At 36.1% G+C, this 17,151-nt stretch overlaps 1 protein-coding gene across 2 annotated transcripts in view; it reads right to left on the bottom strand.

The window, feature by feature from the left end:
• LOC116780374 (contactin-associated protein-like 4) overlaps positions 1-17,151 on the bottom strand; it is a 202,069-nt gene that overhangs the window by 157,570 nt on the left and 27,348 nt on the right. The gene's annotated exons all lie outside the window — the stretch shown is intronic.

Genomic DNA, 17,151 nt, shown 5'->3' with positions numbered 1-17,151 from the left:
AAGTACCACTTACTGGAACTGTAACAGGATCAATTCTATATGTGAGAGCAGCATATCTCTCAAAAATTCTTCTCCTTGTACCATATGTAAAAGAATCAGTATTGAAGCAGTGCTTTTACTTTTTTTTTGTTGTTCCCCCTCCCCGCCCCCAATATTTCATGAGACTACCAGGGTATAAATGTTTTTCACGTGGCTGTACTTGCTCACGTTTAACCCAGCCTCAGAGAAAAAACTGGGAAATGGTTCACAGCTCACTCCCTATGATTTGCATGAATAACAACTGGCACAGCCTAGTCTTTGTCTTAGTACAAAGCTACAATTTCAGCACATGCTTTTTATTTCCTTTAGACCTATGTCAGCACAGGTCTTTGCAATCACATTTAATGTGCAATCACATTAGATACTGCTGTTTCTAAAAAAAAAAAAGAAAAAACAACAAAAACAAAAACACCCAAACAAACAAACTGAACCAAATCAAATAAAAAATAATCTCAATCCTTTTAACAACTGCAAGCTTGACAAAAGTGAAAATCTTCTGCTTTGCCAATGGCACGTGCGTTTGATAAAGACACAGGACAAAATCATTATCTCACTGTTATTAGTATGCGAGTCCTAACATCATACAGAATAAAACCTGAGTGTTTCAGAATAAGGAGACTTAACTGCAGTTTGCAATCAATTGTGCATAAACAAGCAAATGTTAATCAATACTTTGGATGTTAAATGCCTCTCCAGCTCAATTACTATACAGAGCATGTGTTCATTCTCTATTTAAATTTGAAAAATATAAATTGAGAATCAATATCTGATCTAGTTTTAGCTGAAAGAAGATTAACTTTAAAACCTGGAAGAAGTAAAAGCAAATCTTTCCCTAATTATACTGGGCTGGCATCTGTTGTTTAGGAAAAGAGGAAATTATGTCAACTTTATGAAGTGGTTCTTTGCAGGGTAATCATATTCTTTGGGTGGAACAGACAAGTGAGAAGTCACAGGTGAATTCTTTTTCTTCTAACCCTTCTGTTTGTCTACCAGATTTCCACTGTCAAAAATCGTAAATATTAATTAACGAAAAATCTTTTTCTCACTGTCATAATTAAGAGTTTCTGGTGAATAATTATGGATATTTCTAATTAGCAGTAAGACTTTTATATGAATGTATCAAGGGAGTTTTTTGATCACCTTCAAAAATTATTATTTTTTTTAAAGTTGTTTAATTTGGTTCTTTAAGGAAAACTCTTTCTAAAGACTGTACTGGCCATGACTTCTTGAGCTAGAAGTTCTCTCAAATCCCGTAAATCATATACATTCACAACAAACAATAGGATTTATTAATTGCTCTTGATAAACTCACATACACCATACTTCCACCAGAGTTCTTCACTCATGGGAAATGAAGAAATAGAACTATTCTTTACTTTCATAGCTTTATTTCCTGCTCTAGGTTTACACAACACAAAAGGCAAAATTTTATAACTACTCTCTCTACAGTCTCGGCATAAGCAAACCACTACAGCTCATTTTTTCACTTCATTATCCACAGATTAGATTTGTAATGATAAAAGAAGCTGTGCTATTTGGGACAAATTGTCCAACTGGTGAGCACAAAAAAGAAAAAAATGAAGGGAAACGAGATTTCATCTTATGAGCAAATGCACTGCATTGGTGAGTGTTAGAAAAGGATATCATTAGTGAAAGGTTTCTTTACAGCACAGAAAATAAAAGGAACTAGTTAGTCATAAACTGCACCAGAAAGAGAAGAATATGAACCTGCTGTGTTTCACACAGAGAGCTGCCCACACTACTGAGGCAAGAGAACATTTTATGTGCCACTGATCCTTTTTCTACTGCCAAAACCTACACTGGAAGCCTAGATACCAAGATGAATATCAAGAGGAGAAAATAAAAAGGCATTTTCTCCAAAATCTACTCACATGATATGCAATCATGAAACTACAAAATAGTTTGGGTTGGAAGGGAACTTTAAAGGTCATCTAGTCCTACTGCCCTGACATAAGCAGGGACACCTTCCACCAGGTCAGGTTGCACAGAGTCCCATCCAACCTGACCTTTGATGTTTTCAGGGATGGGACACCTACAAGCAAACTGTCCCAGTGTTTCACTACCCCTTTTGTAAAATTTTCCTCCTTTTATGTAGTCTACCTCCACCCTCTTTTAGTTTAAAATCATCACCCCTTTTTCCATTGCTGCAGGCTTTCTTACAGACTCCATTGAAGCATTAAGGTCTCCATGGAGGCTTCTCCTCTCCAAGCTGAAAAATCCTAACTGTCTCAGCCTTTCCTTATAGGAAAGGTTCTGCTCCACCCCTCTGACCATTTTTTTTGCCCCTCTTCTGGCTCTGCTTCATGGTCCATGTCTTTCCTGTGCTGAAGACTCCAGAGCTGGATGGAGTAAAATGTCTCATCTCTTTCATATGCCTCATATTTTCAACTTTGATCTTCTGGGGAGAGGTGGCAGGTGTCATGAATCACCAGGAATGAGACCATGTGATTAATAGTTAGAAGCACTAGAGACAAACACCAGCAGACACACTACTTTAACAGCGCCCCAGGGTCTGAATAAGTCTTCACAAATTTCAATTCAGAGGCAAAAAAAAAAAAAAAAAAAAAAGTGCATTTCTGCTGGATGGATGATACACCTGCCTTTGTATTGTTTGCTTTTGCTAACTACATTTTTCACCTTTTTTCTTTTTAATGTACATGATAGAAAGGAATCAATGGTACTGAATTATTCTACCTGGATGTCTCATGCTCACGTATTTGTGAAACTCATCTACTTCTTTGAGATATTCCCAGAAGAATTCACTGAGCACTGAGCACTTACCACTTATCCTATAATAATTTATGTCAATCTCAATTTATAATAGAAAGGCACATAAACAGTTGAATATTAAAAAAGGTGTTATCTAAAATCCAACAGTGCATGGCACGTTTTTCTGCCTTTGCACAATAAGGGAAATGAGAAATGTATCTCAAATAGATATACTCTGAATAATTATGCATCTATTTTAGGACAGCTGCTAGGCATTATTTCGGGAAAATAACTTCATACGAATTTCTGCTTTATTGCCCAGTACATGTAGCTTAAAACATATTCTTGTTGTGACTTACGGTGTGTAACTTGACTGGAAATTTAATAAGAATTCCAGCATGGAATCCAAAACACCTCGTAGAAATTGTCAAGAACCAGATGGTCAGCATCAACTTGTTTCTCAAATTAAATACAGGCAAATGACAAAACAGCCTGTTCAGTGTGACAATTCCATACGGTTCCACCTACCCTGGAAGACTTTCTGCACAATGGAAAAACTGCTTGAATTCAGGGCTTTCTCACATGCTACCAGTCACTCTTCATTTCTCTTGGACACCCTGCCACTGTACCACAGAACAGGGCTTTCTAGGAACGTTTCACACAGCTCTTTCAGGCTAAATAAATACTTAAGTAGTATATTCTAACACGAGTTTTAGTAAACAATTCTCTATCACATAGTTTTTATTGTTTGGTGTTTTCTTGTGATAAATATTTTTTTTTTTTCAAACAATAGTTAGGGATGCCAAAACCACAAAGAAACCACAGGCTTCTGTAATATGGACAAAAACCTGGTAACAAATAAGGCTTTGTAAAGGAAAGAATATGTATTTAATTGTGTGATACGGAGGTAGAGACCTTTTGGCAAATAAAATCAAGCTCAGTCCTACAGAGACATCGCAGAGTAACAGTGTATTAAGAAGAATAAGGAATAACTGTGAAATGCTAAGGTTGAATAATGCAGAATACTGACATGAGCTGTAATGGTTGCTCTTTAAAAAGCAATGTCTGGAATGAATATGACAGAAAGGCATCTTTCTGTGAATAAGAGGTGAAAAGCTGAGGTGCAGTTGGTAAAAAAAAAAAAAGAAACAATGTGCAAATTGGGGGGAAGGATATATAAACAAAATATGTATTACCTGTTTCATCACCAAATGAAAAAACTTATTTTTATTATATAAGGCATGTCTTTCTATATACTATAATTCCAGTGTGAGTTTAACCAAATTTATAAAGCAACTGGGGCATTTTTTAGGAATAAAACTCAAGTGCTGCATGTCTAAAGTATACCTATCAGTTCTCTTCCAGCTTCAACTACTATATTATTATGCATATTCAGAGTAAATCAAGAAACTTTTAATACAAGGGTACCATAAATTACATAGATCATGCCATACGAATTACAACAGATGGAGTTCAAGAAGGATATAATCCAATAATAATAACAATTACAATAGTAAGTTATCATGGTTATATTTATAACACTATGATTGATCAAATAAATCTGTCTTCCACCAAAGCAGCTGCTTGTTGAAATAAAAATAGTAATAAAAGCAGTAGAATACTGGGACAACCTGAGATTTATTTATTCAAAATGCATACATGTATATTTTAATTTCCATGTAGTGAAAAAACCACAATGAAATTTACAGGCACAAACCTTTTTCCTCAACAACATCAAGAATATATGTAATTGATTTTATCTTAGGTGGAATAGATAACCTACTGTTTTTCATATAAATTTTCAGCTTGGTCCATGATAAAGACTCACAGATTTTCATGCATTTCAATTTGAGTTCAAATTTACTCTAAATAAACAAATATCAACACCTAGTGCTTAGTTACTAAAACCTGACATGCAATAAAGATATTCTGTTCATAATGATCTAAAAAGTACATGTATTACACTGACACATTAACTTTATTTAAGACATATTTTAATTCAAACTAAAACATTCCAACACAGGAGTACACGCAAATCAGCATATTACAATTAACTTTTTAATTTAACTTTTTAATGAAATTACTTCCAGCTGTTATATTGTTGCATACACTTTCTTTCCTTAAAATTTAGTTTCCTCGAAACTCCCTCAATGAATAAGAACTACCAATTTTTTGATTAACTATTAAATTTCTGGTAAAGCAGGACATAGGTAGAAAAGGAGGAAAAAAGATTATGATTTTTGACCTCCCTAAAAACCTATCACGTTCTTCAGCTTTATCAAGGACTCAAAAGAAAATACTGAGTGCCTAAAGAGCAAAGTAATAAATATTTTGGCATCAGACAAAAAAAAAATTGTTCCAATAAGCCACATGAAGAAGAAACAACAGCAACGAAAACAAATCTTTTCTTATTACTGTGAAGATCAAAAATTCCTTAGCCCATTTACTCTTTTCAATGAAGATGCTTCATTTTCCCTGACAGTGAGCATATATCTCACTATACTTAACAGAACTTTTAAACATGTTAATTGTGGTCATTTAGTCTTTGGTGAGATAAACATGAGTTTTAATTAACAGATTTCAGCTATTTGAGGGGCTGGAGGGAGAAGAAGGGGAGCTGACTGCACAAGGTAAAATAATGAAGGTTTCAGGATTCTGAAACATTTTCCATGTGAATATAAACAATTTATCAAGAAATCACCCTTCATGGCAGGGCTAGTTATCTTCTGGAATTTGAAACAAAGTATTCCAGTTTTCAGATAAAATTGTCATATTTTTCAGATATTACTTAACACAAATTCAGCACAGAATTCTGACACTTAGTGGCCAATTGTTCCTACCATATTCACATCAGGCATGTGATTTTTACCTTAACAAAATACATGAAATGCTATAATTCTTTCTTTTCAAGGAGCTGTTTCAAAATTGCAATTATTTCATGCCAAGGAGGTATCAAGAACAGGAAATGAGTCCAAAAAGACACATTTCCTGTGTTCACAGACAACTGTGTTGTCATCCTGAGGCGTAAAAGTCTTTTTCTGACTGAACACAGAGAACTTAAGACAGACCAGAAGGAAGAAATTAAAGACTGTAGTTAGACAGACCAGAATTTAGTTATAAAGGAATGGAAGGAGTATAAAATTATGTTTCTAAACACAGACATTTGGAAAAATTCACACCTTGCAATAAATCTTTAATGTGGTTGTTATATATCTTTAATGTGTGCTGGGAATTATGTTTTCCTTAAGTAGTTAGTTAGTTAATTAATTTTGGTTTTTTATTATTGTCTGACTACATGATCCTTTCTTTTAAGGAAAAGGAGGATGAAAGTCAGAGGTAGTTCTGAAAATCCATAAGAAAGTGAAATAAAGGACTTCCTTGTTCTTATTACCCAGAAATCAGCCATAAGTCAGCAACTCTTGTGTTAATTGACATTAAAGACACATTAATAATAACTGATTTAACTCACTCCTGTGAGTGGTATTCCTTGGTATTCCTTATCAAACAAGAGTCAAAACTGGCAAGATGATGGTAAACACATTTAAAAACATTACAGAACCTCAAGTTTGTGGGTTCTTACAGGCCTTGTTTAGTTGTATAAATTCAAACTAAGACTGTTTACTTAACATTTCTATTACTGAAATATTTCTTTTTGGGTTTTATCGTCATTGAGTTTTCGCGGGGATCATGGCAACACAGAATGCAGGTTGAAAAAGCTTTTAGTATTAAGAGATAGTAAGATATTAAATGTTTATAGGAATGAGCTTAGGGATAAGGAATTTAATTCAGTAAGTCTAATGGTTTTGTTCTGTGAAAAGCTATGTAAAGCTAATGCATTTTATAATGCAGTTTCTTAAGCAGGTGTGGTAGTAAAAAGACAGGGTTTTTAGAGAGAATAAAACAATTTATATATTGTAAGGGAACAGAAAAAAATACAATGTTGCAGTGTTCAGTCATGCTTACAGTAAAGTTCTTCCCCATGTTCAGGTGGAACTTCCTGAGTTCCAGTTTCCTCCTTTTGCATCTTGTCCCATTACTTGGCAGCACTGAGAAGAGCCTGGCTCCATCCTCTGGACAACCTTCCTTTAGAGACCTGTATACACTGATGAGGCCCCTTCTCAGTCATCTCTTCTCAAGGCTAAACAGGCTCAACTCCCCCAGCCTTTCCTCATGTTATGGTTTAGGAATGGTATTCCCCTATTCAGTGTTCCCACTGAAACATTCCAAACCATCTGCCTCTCAATGATGCTGATCCCTCTCCCTGCTCTGAAAAAGAACACCACAAGGACCACGTGGAACATATACAGGGAAATATATAACCACAACCACATGAATGGACCAAGTACCATTGTGATCAGTGGCTCTGTACATAATAAAACAAATTCCTAATCAAATTAGTTTCCAGTTCTCTCTGGGTAGATCTCTTGTTTTCTCAACCCTTGGACCCCACTCTGGGTGACAAATAAGGCTGTTGTGATTTAGGAATGGTGTTCCCAGTTTAGTGTTCCCACTGAAACACTCCAAACCTCTCCCCCTTCCTTCCTCTTTTTCTCCTGCCTTCTCCCTACAGTGGGCTGGAAAGGAGATTTGGAGACACAAAAGCAACAGTCATGGGTTGGGATAAGAAGAATTTATTGGAAGCAGCAAAGAAATAAGACAGCAAACAACAGCAATACTAATGACAGGGTGTAGAGGAAAAGAGGTGACTGATTCATGTGCTATTGGTCGCCCCCTGTGGAAACACCAACAATACTCAACAGGTCCCACATCACCTGACCTGGAAGGGAGCCCTTCCCACATCCCAGAAAATGAGGTGAGGTGCTATAGAAAACCTCCAGGTCCTGACCATGTCCCCTCCTGGCTACTGCAAAAATTAGCCCTGTCCTGGCCAGAACCAGGACACCTCATAAGAGAGATGTTCAAGTCCCCTATCACCTTAACAACCCTCTGCTGGACTCGTTCCAGGAGCTCCCTGTCTCTCCTGTCCTGGGGAGCTCAGAACTGGACACAGTACTCCAGGTCAGAGTAGGATCACCTCCCATAATCTGCTGGCAACAATTTTCCTAATGCATCCCAGAATTCCACTGGCTTTCTTGGCCACAAGAGTATATTTCTGGCTCGTGGACGACTTGTTGTCCAAACAGATCTCCGAGTCCTTTTCCACAGAGCTGTTTTGCCGAAGGTCAGTCCCCAGCCTGAACAGGTGTCCCCAGGTGCACTTCTCCCAGTTTGTGCCATCAGCAGACTTGCCAAAGAGGCACTCTATCCCTTCATCCAAATAATTTTATCAGTAGTAGTATGCAATTTTTATGCTAGCATACGTTGTAGATAAAGTAGGACTAGATGAAGCACCTGTCTTTGAGGCATTCTTCTAAACAAAACTCAATCTGGTGATCTCACCTTAATCACAGCCAGCTACTTTGAGATTGGTATTGAGCCAGTTTTTCTGGAATTTATGTCCTACATTAATAACATATTTTAATATGTTATTAATTCTTTTAACCAAAATTTTATCCACAATAAAACACATTGCTAAGAGTTATGCAAGTATGTAATATCAGAAGTGTTTTTAGAATGGATTTCTGATTAATATGTCATTTACTCCTTCAGATTATTAGTGAAAGTTTTAAGTTTAAATAATTGATTAAGTAGAAGAACTGATTGTTTAAGGATTGATTTGTATATGAAAGCTTGAGCTAATGCCTTGTATAGACTCAAACCCCTATGCTGTTACTCTATGTGGTCTTTATACATCATATTCAGGTCTTTATGAAGGTAGTTTCTGCCATCAAAAACCATCACTGTCACTTAGTCAAAGTCCAAGTACAATTCCTTTTCACTGACAAGTTTTTTATTCACTTTATGATTTGTAAATGCCAATAAGAAAACTGCTATTAAGAGGTTTTTAGGTTGCATGGACATGCATGGACCACAAGCACTAATAATTTTTATTTTTTTTTTAATATTTGGGATCTCCTGAGATCTGGTATCATCCTGTGTAATAAACAGTGTAATAGACTATCAATTTCATTGGCATGTATGATTAAATCTGTTATCCTGATACAGCTGCAATGAAAACCTAAAGAAAATTAATCAGGAAGGCCAATGAGAAAAGCATTTAAAAATATTTGAAAACATTTAAAAGTATAGAGAACTCTTGATTTCAAAGGAACACCTGAGCAAACTCACTGATTTTCTAATACAAATGAGAAAGACTTTGAGAATGGGAAAATTTAAATAGAGACAATATCTCCACACAACTTCTGTATTTATATATCATAAACTGTATAAAGAGACACTAAAAGTATAAAAAAAAAAGTGCAAGTGCTTAGAGCAGAAATGTTATACACCCCTTGCAAATCCTGAAGCTCAGGCTTGCACACCTCATTGCAGGTCACTGCATGCTACAGTGCATTCTCAATCATTATGTTTTGCTGCAACATACTTCTCTTTCCTTTTTGGGGACATTTTTCCCTCCTGCCCCTGGAGTGGAGTCACACACAGTTACCTTCTGCTCACTTTGGAAGAAGTATTCTGAAAGTTAACATCCCTGTCAGAGTATCCCACACTACATGCATAGATAAATTCCTTGTTCTTATCCAAGTACTTTAAATCACAGAAAGTTCACTTTCAATTAAGAAATAAGAGAAAAAAAGAGTTTGCTAAGTTTCTTCTTAAGGAAAAAGTGAGAATCCACACCATTAGACCACTATCACTATATTTTGATTTCTCTTTGTCTCTCAATTTTTTGTGCAGCTACTTTGCTGTTCACTCCTTATAAACCATAGGATTTTTTCACTACTTTGTCTGTCTGGGATTGCTGTCACAGCAAACACCAGCTGGAGAGAGCTCCTCTGTCAATGAATGGGCTGTAGTGCCCCTCTTTGAGTGCTTCATCAGCTCTTATTTAATTTTTACTCCCATATTTCCTTCCATTCCCTTCTTGGGATCACCACTCTTCACAACTAAAATAATCTTTGTTCCATTTCCTTAAATATCCAGACATCTCTCTGCTAGGCTGGCTGCCATCTCTACTTTGCTGGATAGTAAACAGCTCCTTGATCCAAAGCAAAATACCCCACAGATTTTGGCTGTCCATTAAATAGAGATGATCGAGTGTTCTTCGCTGAGATAAAAATGTGCACTCCATTTGAATAAGTGATGTCTTTTCTGTGTTTCCCAAGAGAAAGTATTCTACAATAATATAACTAATGATAAAATATCATGGTAGATTCCACAAATACAAAGCTTCAAAATGCAGACTTCACAGGGGTAAAACCTACCAACGTCACCTGTGAGTGGAGATCCAGCATAGACACAACATTCCTCTAGGAGTTATTCAGGGGAAGTTTCTCTTAAAAATAAAATAAAATTTTCAAACATACCCCAAAAATTAATTACTTTCTAAAATAAAACAAATCAATATTTGTAGTGAGGCCTAATTGGCATTAATCTAATCTAAGAAGAGTAAAGATTAGAAGGCGTAGGAAAATTATCAGCTGGCAAATTCCCACTCCTGTTTCAGTGCACAACTGCCTGAGGAAGAAGGCAAAAGGAAGGTATGTTCCTTTCCATAACCCCCTAGGTTTGCAAATTTACTCACACCAACTCGGTGCTAAGCAGTGAAAGTTTCATTTCATGCCATATTTCTTTGGGACATTTCTCTGAAAATCCTCCCAGATAATTTTCTCTGTAAAACTGGATTTTGGCACAGTTCTATCCGAGCAACCAGATACTACCACTGCTACTATTTCTACTACTATTAATACTAATAATAGCAATATGAATGAAATATAGAGAAAAAAATCATCTGTAAGACTTTTGGATAAATCTTCACACACCAATTATAAACGGCAAAATCTCTTATAAATAAAACTGGTGGCGTTGCTGCTTAGAATGAAACATAGCAGAGGGAACTATGCCACACATGGCAATAAAATAGGGGGTTGCGGCCCATTTTAAGGTTATGATATCTCAGCATTATGACTTCAGCAGTGATTTGGGTAATAACAATAATAAGGAAGTCCTCTTACAATGAGGATGTCCATTTTTTCACAAGTTCAGCTGAAGCTGCCTATGCGTCTAGCACTGCATTAAAAATGGATCCTAAGGAGAACAGAGGCACCATACTTTACCCAGTTAGCCCAGCCCAGAGAAAGGACCTTAACCACTGCTCTGTGTTAAATGTGGTTTTTTCCACTGCTCTAGCACAGTAAGTGGGATTGAATAAGTGAACTCCCTAATATATGTCCAAAACACTGAATTACTCCTTGCACCAGTGAACATACATTTAATGGTGGAGTATTCCAAAATAATGTTTTTTCTATGGTGTGTAGACATTCATTGAGAGTAGCAATTAGTCTATGAGGATAATGTACAACAGGATATTGTACAGGGAAAAAAGAGTCAGATCAGTGTTAATTTTACATTTTTCTAAGTTACTTGTAGAAAGTAGGAAAATAGTTTCTTCTTCATTGTTTATTTTTTTTCCTAATGAACACTTTTAATATCTAACTTAAGAAACAAACCTTTCAGAGATTTTTTTTTTTGTAAGTTTATCCTCAGCCATCTTTACTAAAGCCACTTAAAGCATTTCAAATAATGGACAGTTTACTATGAAAGAACAAACGTATAATGTCCAAAACATGCCTTGTTTTTTCCTTTTTTTTAACTTCCTTACGTTGTTAAAAATGGATGGCAGAGGGACATCATGTTGAGCAGAATCGGATTTCAGGATTTTGTTTTGTAAACACTTTATTCATCATTTTTTGACATGACTTGAAGAAAATGTATCCTAGATACCAAAATTCTTTGTCTCAGGAAGGGACGAGCATAGTATTCTGACTGGAATACAGCTTTATTGTTCAAATTCAAATAGGATCCACACAATGCCACACAGGGAAGAAAAACAGCGGATGGTGGCCCATTTTAAATTACTGTGCCTTTGCATTATGACTTGAACAGTGATTTGGGTAAAAACCTCCTTACAATGAAGATTTTTTTTATTATTTTTTTTTTGGCACAAGCTCAGTGAAAGCTAATTGTACACCTAAAACCTCATTCAAACTGTGGACTAAGAAGCACAGTGGCATAATGATATTCCAGGTCAGCTTATTCACCACTAAATGTAGGAAAATTGAAATGAAACCACCAGAACTTTATGTCATTATATTACGAGCGTTTTACATGATTTAAACGAAAAGTTACATCTCAGCCACTTATTTTTTCTCTGTTAGTTATTTACTAATTTTTCTTAGTCACAATATGGTGTTGGTAGATTTACATTCCCTGAAACCCAGAATTTTCAACGAAGTTAATTCTTACCCAATCTTTTTCCAACAATGAAATAACCAGAAACAACTGTCTCAGGTAGTAAAGTTACATATCCATGTTGATAAAAGATAAATAAACCAATAGCATTGCTATTTTTTGGGTAATTTACTCTGCCTGCAAAAACTTTTGCTGTCAAAATTGGTGTAGGGTTTCCTTTAACATTCATACCAGGAGTGCCAGACTGGAACTGACATGATTTAGGACCTTCTATAACAGCTCAAAGTCACGCAGATCCCTGTGAGCAGGATGAATTTCAGGTCATCAATTCACCAGCTCCCTGACTGCTTTAAATTATGAAAGTCAGAGCTGCTATCTGGTCTAAAGCATTACAGTTTTCCTGGTTTCCCTCAGTAGGGATGATAAGCAGGAGAAAAAAAAAAATAAAATCATGACATCTTTGAGTGTTGTGATGAGGAAATCACATCTTTGTTTCAATCATTACTTGGCTTTCTGCAGCCATGTCTCTGAATGTATTTCTCATAGGAGAGGTCTTGCAGTCTTGCTAGTTTATTCTCAACATTAATGTTTTATTTTACCATTTTAAAAGCACTCAGCATCAGAACTGAAATAAAGCACTGGCACAGTCCTTTGATTTCAGAAATTTAAGGTGAGATCCTGTAGTACTGAAGGCTGACAAGCATTCACAGATAAATATATTGACACACAGGACTAAAGAATTTTGGATGCAAAACTAGGTTATGTACAACTACATAGGAGTAGATTTACTTTATTGACCACAGAGTAATTTTTTCTCCCTTATTTCTACATAACTGTGGGACCAATACAGGACTTCCAAAACATAAGAGCACTTTCTCTTAAATGTGAAAACACAGTATGTTCTGATAAAATCACACTGAAGGAGGTAACATGATTTCTCTAAATAATTATAACTTTCCTTGCTGAATAGCAAGCTGGGCTCATCTTAGCACATTTAAATAAATATGGGGCATACCACAGTTGTTTGTGATTAATACATGATGCAGTTTACCACTGTGGAAGTGGATACAAGTCCCATATTAACTATTAAAATATGTAGTAGAAAGCCAAGTGATACTCAGTTATAGAATTTGGTTGAAATTCTTATTGGTTTTTGTTTTGATTTGTTGTTTTCTTTTTTTAATATTTCTATTTTTAATATTTCTATTTTTTATATATTTCTATTTTTTTAAATATTTCTATTATTACTGCAGATACTTCCCCTTGTTCAGAATGTTGAAAATGAAAATACTTTTAGTCCAAATGTCTTCTATGGTTACTCAAAGGGAAGAAATTCATTTTTGATTTTGAGGAATTTCACAGTTTTCAGATAAAAAATAAATTTGATGCTGGCACATGGTTTATCTTATCTACACTTCCCTATGTCATATTACACTTTAATATAGATTTGAGGCCTCTTTTTATTTACTTAGTATGGAAAAAGGTTGCATTAAAATAAAAGGCACCAAACATTTGAATAAAGAGGGAATATAAATCTTCACAAGCAAATACTCAAAGCTGAAGGACTATGTTGACAATGAATAATAAAATCTACTGAAAAAACAGAAAAAAAATCAAAGGATAGCAGCAGTATGAAGAAAATAAAAGCAAATTTTACATGTTTTTTTAATTAACTAAAAAAACTTATTTCATGTATCAATTAATTAGATCCACAGTAAAGTACTCTGGAAAAGAGATAATTCTATAATTAAGGACAACAAAAAAAAAATCTGTTAATACAGCGTATAGGAAAACCTTCATTTCAGATTACTTTTTTCCCTTTAAAATGTGGGTAAAGTGAAAATGAAGTCACAAGGCAAAAATTAAGTTCAGTATGTGATGGAGAAGTCCTAGAAGAACATGTACTTTGTAAAATAAAATAGTCACCAAACTACTAATCTCTAACAAACCTGGTGTCTTCAAGGAATTGTAAAGAATATGGTTTAACTGATGCTGAAAGACCTATTAATCAGTTTTTGTCCATCTCAGTCCCTGCCTCAATCCTTCACTCATATATTTTGTTTTACAACAACATGCCAATTAAGGTGCCACTTAACAATGTTTTCTACAGTTGGTTTTAATCTGTGTAGTAACCTGGAATAATACTGTCTGCAAAGAGAGTTCATTTTGTCTTTGCAATTGCTTTTATTTTACAACAAATACGAGATGCACGATTTCTGTACCTGCATGTGAGATGGAATCAAAATTTTGTTTGCTTCAAATGAACATGACCACCCGTGTGTCCTTGAGCTGACTTTGGCTGGGACAGAATGAATATTGTTCATGGTAGCTAGTTTGGGACTGTGCTTTGGTTTTCTCCTGCTACGTGTTCGATAAGACAGAGACGTTTTTGCTCTTGCTGAGCGGCACTTGCAGAGAGCCAAGACTTCTTCTGCTCCTCACGTGGCCCCACCACCACAGGGGCTGGGGATGCACAGTAAGCCGGGAGGGGACACAGGTAGGACACGTGATCCCATCTGAGCAAAGGAGTGTTCTGTACCACACAGTGTCAGAGAATCACAGAATCAGCTGGGTTGGAAGGGACCTCCGAGATCATCAAGTCCAACCCTTGATTGTAGGAGCCCAAACCCAGCTCTCAGCAAAAGAAAGCTTGGTAAATTTGAATCACAAACCTTGGAAAACAAGGCTGACAAACATCTTGTTATCTGAAGAAATTTGGACCCTTGTCCTGAGACCTGTTGATGTGCAACCCTGAGACATAAACCTGGCTCCAAGCAGAATTAAGAAAGGACCTTTTGAGATGATTGTTAAAGCCATGTTTAAACCCCTGTAATCCCTGTATCACCCATGTAATCCTACTTGAAGAAAAATTAACTATTTGGAAATTGCAGTAAAAACGTGTGCAACTCCTTAATTAACATAGGTTGTCCCCTTCATTAACATGTCCAGCCCCAAAAGCCTTTAAAATTGTGTTCTTGTCTTCAATAAAGCATTCCAGTTTTCCCCATGCTGGAATCGCGTCTAGCTTTTATTTTTCAGACCATCCCTCTTGATCCAACCCCACTGTGGTTCCCAGACCATGGCACTGATGCCACATCCAGTCTCATCTTAAAAACCTCCAGGGATAGAGAATCCACCGCTTCCCTGGGCAGCACATTCTAATGCCTGATCACCCTCTCTGCAAAGAAATTCTTCCTAATATCCAACCTAAACCTCCCCTGGCACAGCTTCAGACCCAGCCCTCTTGTCTTGCTGAGAGTTGCCTGGGAAAAGAGACCAACCCCCCCCCGGCTCCCCCCTCCTGTCAGGGAGTTGCAGAGTGAGGAGGTCTCCCCTGAGCCTCCTCTTCTCCAGGCTGAGCAGCCCCAGCTCCCTCAGCCTCTCCTCACAGCACCTGTGCTCCAGTCCCTTCCCCAGCCTCGTTGCTCTCCTCTGGACCTGCTCCAGCCCCTCAATATGCTCAACATATAAAGCTGGGGGAAGAAATACGAAGGAAGGGCCTTTGGAGTGATGCTGTTCTGTCTTTCCAACCCACCACTGTGTGTGCTGGAGCCCTGCAGTGTAGTGGAGCCTTCCTGCCAATGCCTGACAACGGGAAGTACTGAAAGAAATCCATGTTTTGCTTTGCTTTCGTGTACTGCTTTTGTCTTACCTATTAAACTGTCTTTGTCTCAACCTGTGAGATAAAAACTGAAAAGTATACCTTCCTTTCATTTTATTTCAAAGTGTGTGGCTAAAGGAAAGAGAACAGCCGAGTTTTCCTCTCTTACAAACGAGACAAGAATCCTACAATCCCCTCCATGAGAGCAAACACACATAGATGTTTTCAGAATGACTCTAAATTTGGTAAGCTGATAGATAAAAGTGATAAAATCTAACAAGAGATGCATGAATGACTCTGGAAATTCCAAACTGTCATCCAGCACTGGAAAGGAGGGAAAAAACTTTGATTATTTAAGGCACGATTTCCTCTAGAGCACTGGCATTGTCAGGGACTCATGCAAAAGCATCAGAAAGGTTCAAATAGTATGTTAGATCTTCCTTTAGCTATATAAAAATTAAAAATACTTGATCCTATGGATTATAATTTTGAATATATTAAATTATTAGAAGATTAACACCCAAATATTGAAATTGCTTTTGGAAGCAAAGTGTGTTTGTATTTAGTGTGGGATTTAATTGCTCTATTATAATAAACTGTTCATTTTTTCCCCCCAGAAAACAATTCTAATATTTGTATTATAACAAAATAAGATTTTTAAACATCATAAATAGGTAGCAATTTGTTATTAAAAATTAAATGGTATTTTTTATTATTACTAATTTAACTCTAAAATTTTCTGAAAGATTACTCTATTCAATCATACACAATCCAATGGCATCAGTTATTCACTGGAGATTTGGGTTTAACTGATATTATGAGACACTTGTCAAGTGTTTAATTCTGCAGAAAGCCCACCTAAAGTTTGGTTCAGAAAGAGGAGCTGCTATAAACATACTTTGCAAGAGTTTGTGCTAAGTTAACAATTATTCCCAAAGGCAATAATTCCATTAACTATATCTAGTTTTATAAAGACTAAAAATATTAAATCATAAATAATTTACAGTTTCTATGGTTTCTTGGTAAATCTGGTTTTGTTTTTAAAAGGTATGACCAGTCTCAACATTTAGGAAGTGAAGAGAGTATCAAATTGCTCCTCTTTTTCCTATAGAACTTATGTAGGGATGGTTTCACTAGTTAAGAACTCTGAGGAAAAAACCCACAAGTTTTGGTTTGCTTGTTTTGTTTTGGCTTTTTTTTTTTTTAAATTTGAACATTGACTTGAAGTGAAATCATACCATAATGCATAACATAAAATTCACAGTATTTTCGGAAACATTCTCCTTTGGACACAGTTGGCCTTCAGAGAAATGATACTCCAGAAATACACATTACCACAGTATGGAGGAATTATTTGGATAACAAAGGGAAAGGTAGAACAGTTTACAGTGGCTGCAGTTACAGGAATAAATGACATGTGCTTGTGATATGCTTGATGCAGAGGCCATTCTGCATCAACACTCTTCTGTTCGTGCTGCTAAACATTTCCAGTAACCCAAACATCATGGCCA

The sequence above is a fragment of the Chiroxiphia lanceolata genome, chromosome Z (genome assembly GCF_009829145.1).
Source record: "Chiroxiphia lanceolata isolate bChiLan1 chromosome Z, bChiLan1.pri, whole genome shotgun sequence".
NCBI classification, from domain to species: domain Eukaryota; kingdom Metazoa; phylum Chordata; class Aves; order Passeriformes; family Pipridae; genus Chiroxiphia; species Chiroxiphia lanceolata.
The sequence above is the reverse complement of the archived record's forward strand: the minus strand, read 5'-3'. Positions and strand labels throughout refer to the sequence as shown.